Genomic DNA, 9,471 nt, shown 5'->3' on the forward strand with positions numbered 1-9,471 from the left:
GAACACAAAAGAAAAGTTCAAAGCGTAAATATTACTTTATTACCTTTAGCAGAACACATCAGCGAAACTAAACATACAATTTAATGGGGGATTTATTAAGTATGAATATATTTGAATCTGTTGAGATAATTAAATGCTACAAAGTACATTTAAATTATGAAATAAGGGTGAATGACCTGATGGAAATGTTGTCAGTAGATGGTGAGAAATTAATTCTATAATATGTAAACTGGTCTTCTGAAAATTGTATAAATGTGGGTTATTTTCTGGAAAACATAACATTCCTGAAGATGGCGAATTTATGTACTTCGAAACATGTAGAGCGTATGAGACTGTTTTCCAGTTTCGTCGGGTTGTTTATTGATTTTAATTTCGTATCATAAGTTACTGGTATATTATTGTACTTTTAAGAGTGAAAACTGTCTTATTTTTAGAATTGTGTGTTAAATAATCATTGTTTATAAAATAATGGTGAGATTTTAGCACTTGTACTGTTTATGAGAGGATATTCCGGTAGAAGTTAAAGAAAAACTGACACTGTTAGTGACAAGACAATCTGCTGGAAGTTAGAAAGACAACTGACACTGTTTGTTACAAGACAATCTGCTGGAAGTTAGAAAGACAACTGACACTGTTTGTTACAAGACAATCTGCTGGAAGTTAGAAAGACAACTGACACTGTTTGTTACAAGACAATCTGCTGGAAGTTAGAAAAACAATTGACATTATTTGTGATAGGACGATCCAAGGGAAGTTGAATAAAAACTGGCATGGTTTGTAACAGGATAATCCACTGCAAGTTAGAGACACAACTGACATTGTTTGTGATAGGACAATCACTGGATGTTATAGAAACAATTGACATTATTTGTGATAAGGCAATATCCTGGAAGTTAGAGAAACAACTGGTTCTGTTTGTGATACGACAATTCGTTGAAAGTTATAGATACAGCTGGTTCTGTTTGTGATAGGATAATTCCGTGCGAATTATAGACACATGTGACACTATCTGTGATAGAACAATTCGTTGAAGGTGAGAAACATAACTGTCTCTGTGTGTGATACGTCAATCCCCTGGAAGTTAGAGATACAACTGGTGTTGTGTGTTTTTAAAATTCCTTGGCACATGTGTGATGTTATACGCTAAAAACTCACGATTAAGTGGAATATCAACTTCAGAAGATGGATTACAATATCACACACAATAAAGTGGAATATCAACATCAGAAGTTGGATTACAATATCAGACACAATAAAGTGTAATATCAATTTCAGAAGTTGGATTACAATATCAGACCCAATAAAGTGGAATATCAACATCAGAAGTTGGATTACAATACCAGACACAATAAAGTGTAATATCAATTTCAGAAGTTGGATTACAATATCAGACCCAATAAAGTGGAATATCAACATCTGAAGTTGGATTACAATACCAGACACAGTAAAGTGTAATATCAACTTCAGAAGTTGGATCACAACATCAGACACAATAAAGTGAAATATCAACTTCAGAAGACCAAAGAAAAGATTACGAATATTGTGATTTGGTAAATAAACAAGTTTCTCAGCTGAAAAAGAAAAAACATACAGTGTGTTTATTGCATTTATCTCTATCTAAAGAAATGACTGAAGACTGGACGGCGTGAGAAAAGAAAAACTAAAATTATGAAAAACTAAACAGGAAAATATTTCTAAATGTAAAATTACGTTGGACAAAAAGTTTGAAATTTTATTAGCAAAGATAAAACAAGCAAATGAAGAATGTTATAAACTAGAGTCATTACCAGAGAAATACAGTAGATTTTAAATAATCTTAACTTTATAAAAAATAAATCATAGTTGGTGTTAAACGATAAACAGTTTGGTGTTTTAAAGACTACATTGGAAACTTTCATTTATGGTAAACCTTTTCTATAATCATTCAACTACATCGTAAGTCTTGTCACACTAAAAAAACTAGTGGTTTTTACTCCTTTGTTGTTAGGATACAAAAATTATGTTATAAACACAATGATATTAATAATGAGTTAATATTAATTAAACACAGAGCAGTAGAAAGACGTTTTAATTCTGAAGTTGTTGATAGAGCTCTTAATAAACTAACGAAAAGGGACAAAATATTAACTTAAAATCATTTACTGAGAAAAAGCTATGAAAGGATGTTTGGTAATGTCATTTGTACTAGGCTTATCCTGTCAAATAACGAAAAAATGTAAAAAAATACATATTTTTCCGATATACAAACTCATAAAGAAAATTATCCAACTTCTTAATACAGTTAAATATAACATTGGTTTAATGGAAAACATTTGGTATATATAAAATATGATATTAATATAAAATTGTTTGCATAGGGCAAAATAGAAGAAACATAAAATTAATGAACACAAAAGAAAAGTTAAAAACGTAAATATTACTTTATTACCTTTAGCAGAACACATCAGCGAAACTAAACATACAATTTAATGAGGGATTTATTTAGTATGAATATATTTGAATCTGTTGAGATAATTAAATATTATAAAGTACATTTGAATTATTAAATAAGGACAAATAACCTGATGGAAATGTTGTCAGTAGATGGCGTGAAATTCTGTAATATGTAAACTGGTCTTCTGATAATTGTATAAATGTGGGTTATTTTCTAGAAAACATAACATTCCTGAAGATGACGTATTGATATTATTCGAAAAATATGGAGCGTATGTTTTCCAGTTTCATCGGGTTGTTTACTGATTTTAATCTCGTATCATAAATTATTAGTATATTATTGTACTTTTGAGAATGAAAACTGTCTTATTTTTTAGAATTGTGTGTTAAATAACCATTGTTTATAAAATAATGGTGAGCTTTTAACAGTGACTCTGTTTATGACACAACTATCCGCTAGGAGTTAAAGAAAAACTGACAGTGTTTATGATAGGAAAATCCGCTGAAAGTTATGGACACAACTGGCACTATTTGTGATAGGGCAGTCTCCTGGAATTTAAAGAAACAACTGACACTGTTTGTTACAAGAAAATACATTGGAAAGTAGAGAAAGAATTTATATTATTTGCGATAGGATAATCCACTGGAAGTTAGAGACACAACTGACAGTATTTGTGATAGGACAATCCGCTGGAAGCTAGAGACACAACTGACACTGTTTGTGATAGAACAATCCGCTGGAAGCTAGGGACACAACTGACACTGTTTGTGATAGGACAATCCGCTGGAAGTTAAAGACACAATCGACATTGTTTGTAATAAGACAATATGGTTCCCCGCTAGTATAGCGGTAAGTCTACGGATTTACAACGCTAAAATCAGGGGTACGATTCCCCTCGGCTGGCTCAGCAGATAGCCCGATGTGACTTTGCTATAAGAAAACACAATAAGACAATCTGCTGGAAATAATCGGATCTTTTTACTTGTATTGTTTCAAGTAGCTTTAACATAAATAAACACTATATATTGAATTAAGATTATCTTTAGATCACAGCAAATTCTTAAACCAAAAATAAAAAGTATAATTATTTATACAGAAATTGCTCCTAAAAATCTTCAAGAAAAATTACAGTTAATAATAATTAGCCCTAATAATGAGTGACAGGTAAACCACTAATAGCTTTTATGATCACTTTGTCTTCGGTCGTCATCACATGTGATCAGTTTTCCGCCCTTATCTTAAGAGCACGTGATTAGGTTGAGCTTGTTTAGTGAATTATTAATCACTAAGTTAGAACTGTGTATGAAAAGCTTCATGTAATATGTCTATCAGATTTTGACAAAGTATTTATTACTCTTTTCTTTAATAAATATATTAAAATCTATTTAATATTGTAAATACTAGAATGCTTATTGAATTAATCGAATTCAATGCTGTAATTTACATAAACACAAACTTACGTCCAGAACAATTTCAGAGTCTGTGTTTATATGACCTCTCGTATATAAGTTCTGATTGTTTTAATTCACTAGCATTTTTAAGGTGACCTTGCTAAAGTGAGTTTGCCAGATTTGAAAGTGGATTTTGGAAACGAGCAAACCAAAGGTAACTACTTCTTAAAAACAAAAACACGATACATGTTTAGATGTATGTTGGAGTATCTAAGATTAAGATAGAGATTATCAGTTATTGATGTCCTGAAGTTATTGTGTGAACTATGTGACCTATAGTGAGAAAACACGTGCACCGTGTAAAATAACTGACTAATCACAATCCCTGATAATGTTTAATAAAATAATAACTTTGAACAGTGAAGTGTTTGGTTTGTGTTAGATTATGTAAAAGTAGGCGCAAAGAACGTTAGCTGTTATGTTAATTTGTAAGATTAAATTTCATAATAACCTTATTAGGCTTTGTGAAAAGTGGCAAAACATTATAAATAAATTGTGCTTATCACAAAATTTGCTAAAAGAAAAAAGCTTTGAATCAATAATATACGTGTCAATGTTATTGCCCTCTTTCAGTGATGTTGAGAAAACCCACTTGTAGAGAAATATATATGCAAAAAAAGCTCGTTTGGGTTGAGAAAATATTTTACGTAGAAGAGCGAACAAAGTTTCGACCTTCTTCGGTCAAGAGCCGTTAGATCTAGTCAGGATTACGGAAACAAAACATTGTTGGTTTAAACAAAGTATCATCAACCTGCATGAAAATAACAATGTTACTTGATGTAATATGATTTTAAGATATCTAAACACTATTTATGGAAGTTGCAGACACAAATGTTTGTGACAAGACAATCTTACTTCGTGTGATATAATTTTAAGAGAAGTAAACACTGTTTATAAGAGTTGCAGACACAAATGTTTGTGACAAGACATATCTTACTTCGAATAATATATTTTTTAGAAAACTAAGAGAACTAAACACTATTTACAGGTGTTGCAGATACAAATGTTTGTGACAGGACAACCTTACTTCGAATAATACATTTTTAACAGAACTAAACACTATTTATAGGTGTTGCACACACAAATATTTGTGATAGAACAATCTTACGTGGTGTAATATGATTTTAAGATATCTAAACACTATTTATGGAAGTTGCAGACACAAATGTTTGTGACAAGACAATCTTACTTCGTGTGATATAATTTTAAGAGAAGTAAACACTGTTTATAAGAGTTGCAGACACAAATGTTTGTGACAAGACATATCTTACTTCGAATAATATATTTTTTAGAGAACTAAGAGAACTAAACACTATTTACAGGTGTTGCAGATACAAATGTTTGTGACAGGACAACCTTACTTCGAATAATACATTTTTAACAGAACTAAACACTATTTATAGGTGTTGCACACACAAATATTTGTGATAGAACAATCTTACGTGGTGTAATATAATTTTAAGATATCTAAACACTATTTACAGGTGTTGCAGATACAAATGTTTGTGACAAGACAACCTTACCTCTAATAATACATTTTTAACAGAACTAAACAATATTTACAGGTCAGTGATGTCGAGAAACCCACTTGTTGAGAAATTTATATGCAAAAACGGCTCGTTTGGGTTGAGAAAATATTTTACATAGAAGTTCGCTCTTCTATGTAAAATATTTCTCAACAAACTCTCGTTTTATATAAATATTTACAGGTGTTCCAGACACAAATGTTTGTGACAAGACAACCTTACTTCGAATAATACATTTTTAACAGAACTAAACACTATTTATAGGTGTTGCACACACAAATATTTGTGATAGAACAATCTTACTTGGTGTAATATAATTTTAAGATATCTAAACACTATTTATGGAAGTTGCAGACACAAATTTTTGTGACAAGACAATCTTACTTCGTGTGATATAATTTTAAGAGAAGTAAACACTGTTTATAAGTGTTGCAGACACAAATGTTTCTGATAAGACAATCTTACTTCGTGTGATATAATTTTAAGAGAAGTAAAGGCTATTTATAAGTGTTGCAGACACAAATGTTTGTGATAAGACAATCTTACTTTGTTTAAACACTAAACTATTTATGGGAGTTACAGAAACAAATGTTTGTGACAGGACAATTTCACTTCGTGTAATATAATTTTAACAGAACTAAACACTATTTATAGGTGTTGCACACACAAATATTTGTGATAGAACAATCTTACTTGGTGTAATATAATTTTAAGATATCTAAACACTATTTATAGGAGTTGCAGACACAAATGTTTGTGACAAGACAATCTTATTTCGTGTAATATAATTTTAAGAGAAGTAAAGGCTATTTATGGGAGTTACAAACACAAATGTTTGTGAGAAAACAATCTTACTTCGAATAATACATTTTTAACAGAACTAAACACTATTTATAGATGTTACAGACACAAATGTTTGTGACAAGACAATCTTACTTTGTTTAAACACTAAACACTATTTATGGGAGTTACAGAAACAAATGTTTGTGACAGGACAATCTCACTTCGTGTAATATAATTTTAAGATAACTAAGCATTATTTATGGAAATTGCAGACACAAATGTTTGTGACAAGACGATCTTATTTCGTGTAATATAATTTTAAGAGAACTGAACACTGTTTATGGGAGTTACAGACACAAATGTTTGCAAAAGGACAATCTTACTTCGTGTGATATAATTTTAAGAGAAGTAAACATTATTTACAAGAAAATGGAAATAAACTTACTGGGTTTACGTGAAGATATACTTGTTTTTCCAAGTTGTTTAAGAAAATGAAATATCTTAGGTACAACGTAAAAAAATAAATAACACTTCTCACAACTGCTACTGTTTGTTTTAGGACAGTATCGTACCGTGTGAATGATATTTGGTTAACTAACTACTAATCATATTATCTTAAAGACAAATTACAGTTTGTATTGCTTGTTCTACGAAAATTTTGTACTGTGAGGAAACTTGGAATAATTGAACACGATATACTTAACATTGAGATGTGATTGTAAAACAGTGTTCTTCACCATATCAGTGTTTCCTTCACTCCAGATACTCTGCGAAAGCCTCCCTAGGTTTGGTAGCTAAACTTTACCAGTTTGTATGCCCCAAGCAGTCATCACTCAGATCTGAGTTCTATCTGTTGGTGTGTATATCTTGATGTAAGTTTTATCTGTTGGTGCGTATCTCTTAATGTGAGTTCTATCTGTTGGTGTGTATATTTTGATGTCAGTTCTATCTGTTGGTGCGTATATTTTGATGTGAGTTCTAGCGGTTGGTGCGTGTTTCCTGATGTGTGTTCTATGTGTATGTGTGTGTATCCTGATGTGTGTTCTATGTGTATGTGTGTATATGCTGATGTGTGCTCTATGTGTATGTGGTTATATCCTGATGTGTGTTCTATGTGTGTGTGTGTATCCTGATGTGTGTTGTGTGTGTGTATCCTGATGTGTGTTGTATGTGTATGTGTTTATATCCTGATGTGTGTTCTATGTGTGTGTGTGTATCCTGATGTGTGTTCTATGTGTTTGTGTGTATATATTGATTGTTTGTTCAGTTTTTCATCGGAAACTTAATTTCCTGTAACTTGAAGTAACACCAACGCCAATGCGTTCCTAGTTCCATTTAAGCCAATAAATAATGTCTTGGTTCTCTGTTGATAATTAAATACCATAAGTGGAATCAACCCTCTTTTCGAGATATATTATAGTCCAAGGAGGCGCCGCTCAGAGTTTAATCTGAAACACTAAGTTTCAAGTATCTAATGGCTGTAATACTTCCTATTTTGTTGCATTATTCTAATTTGCATTTGATAGAATGAGCATTTCACTTTCTAATTAAATTCTCGTAGCCCATTATTTTTCAGCTTTAATTAACCATTTTAGGTGTACTTATCCCATTCTTCTAGCTGATCTGCTCCACAGAAGATGCACTGTAAAGAAATCATTGCAATAAGTCCATCCGCATGAGATGAACTAGAATCAGCTGTAATCTCCACGTCAGGCAGTTTGATATAGCTTACGTCATGTTGTTGATATCTTTCTTTGACCATCTTGCTGTGGCCACAACAAGTTGTGTTCCCTAATTCCCTTCTGTGCTCGAACTCTAGAGATGGTGCTTGCTCTTCACAAAAAGAATGTAGTTATCGATTTTTTTTTATTAAAAAACAAAAGTTGTCATAATAATTGTCTTGGAGCGGCTGCCATTCAGGTAAAATAACTGACTGGCTTCACTGAGACATTTTCTGTCAACTCAAAGATTTCGGAGCCTTCGAACGTTGGAAGTGTTTCTTAGTTGGCTGAAACACTGCAGATAGCTTCTGATATTTGGAGGTCTTATACAAATTATTTCAAACGTCATGGACACTGAGATTACGTCATGAGACACCAGAGCGACGCTTGTCAGACCCTGAATGAAGTTACATACAGTTGATCAGTTGGAGTCATGTCTTGCTGTGCAAATAACACAGATCATTGGTACCCATCGTCAAACATCACTGGGTCCTCTGCATCTGTTCTTCATTACTGCCACAATGAATAACTCAATATTCCGCAGAAACACATCTGGCGAACCTTTTCAACATTTAAGTCCTAGTTATCTAATTTGTCCTCAATGAGATATTCGACAGTGTCAAAGATTTAACCATCCATGATCAGCAGAGACATGTGTAGCTTTGTATTGCTTTCTAGCATTTCACTCTGATTCAACTGAAGAACTTGTTTCATTGCAGCATCCAAGTAAGATGTTTATCTGTGTAGCCTGTTCTTTTCATGCTGAGAATATTCTGCTTTAGTGTTTGTTTCAGATTAAATTAGCTGAATACAAACAGAAACAGAGTTTTGACTTTTCCTCCTCATATGGATGTGTGTCGTCTGTGTTATAGAAGTTGCATTGTCTGTATTTTCTCAAGTGGCTATCCTGGTTGTGTCTTCTCAGGTAACTGAACTGCTTGTATTTTCTCAGGTCGCTCCACTGGTTGTGTTTTTTCAAGTCACTACACTGGTTGCATCCTCTCAATTGGATACACTGGTTGTATCTTCTCAAGTGGTTACACTGCTTGCATTTTCTTAGATTACTGCACTGTTTGTATCTTTTCAGGTGACTGCATTGTTTGCATCTTGTAAGGTAAGTGCACTGCCAGGCCACTGAACCCTTAAAGGATATCAGGGTATCCTGGCTCGCTCGCACCTACGAGGTCATTGATTAACGTTTTCAGTATGGGCTGTGAGGGCAAACAAGTGGAATATTTGTTGGTGTGCGCCTCAGAACCAGGATCATTTGTTATCTTCCCACCTTAGACGAACTCGTGTGCACGTGTCTAAAGAAAGTAACGGGAGCAACAAACGGTGAATTAGAGACGGCGATCTTGACTCACAACTGAGTTTAGTAGAGACGGCGATCTTGACTCACAACTGAGTTTAGTAGAGACGGCGATCTTGACTCACAACTCAGTTTAGTGAAATCTCTAGTCATGGCCTCGATCGTTCTTAGATCCCTGCAGAATAATCAGTGGTTCCAAGAAATAGCAAGTGTGAGTTAGCGAAATGATAGACAAGAATCAACACTT

Source organism: Tachypleus tridentatus, chromosome 11, assembly GCF_004210375.1.
Source record: "Tachypleus tridentatus isolate NWPU-2018 chromosome 11, ASM421037v1, whole genome shotgun sequence".
Classification (NCBI taxonomy): Eukaryota; Metazoa; Arthropoda; class Merostomata; order Xiphosura; family Limulidae; genus Tachypleus; species Tachypleus tridentatus.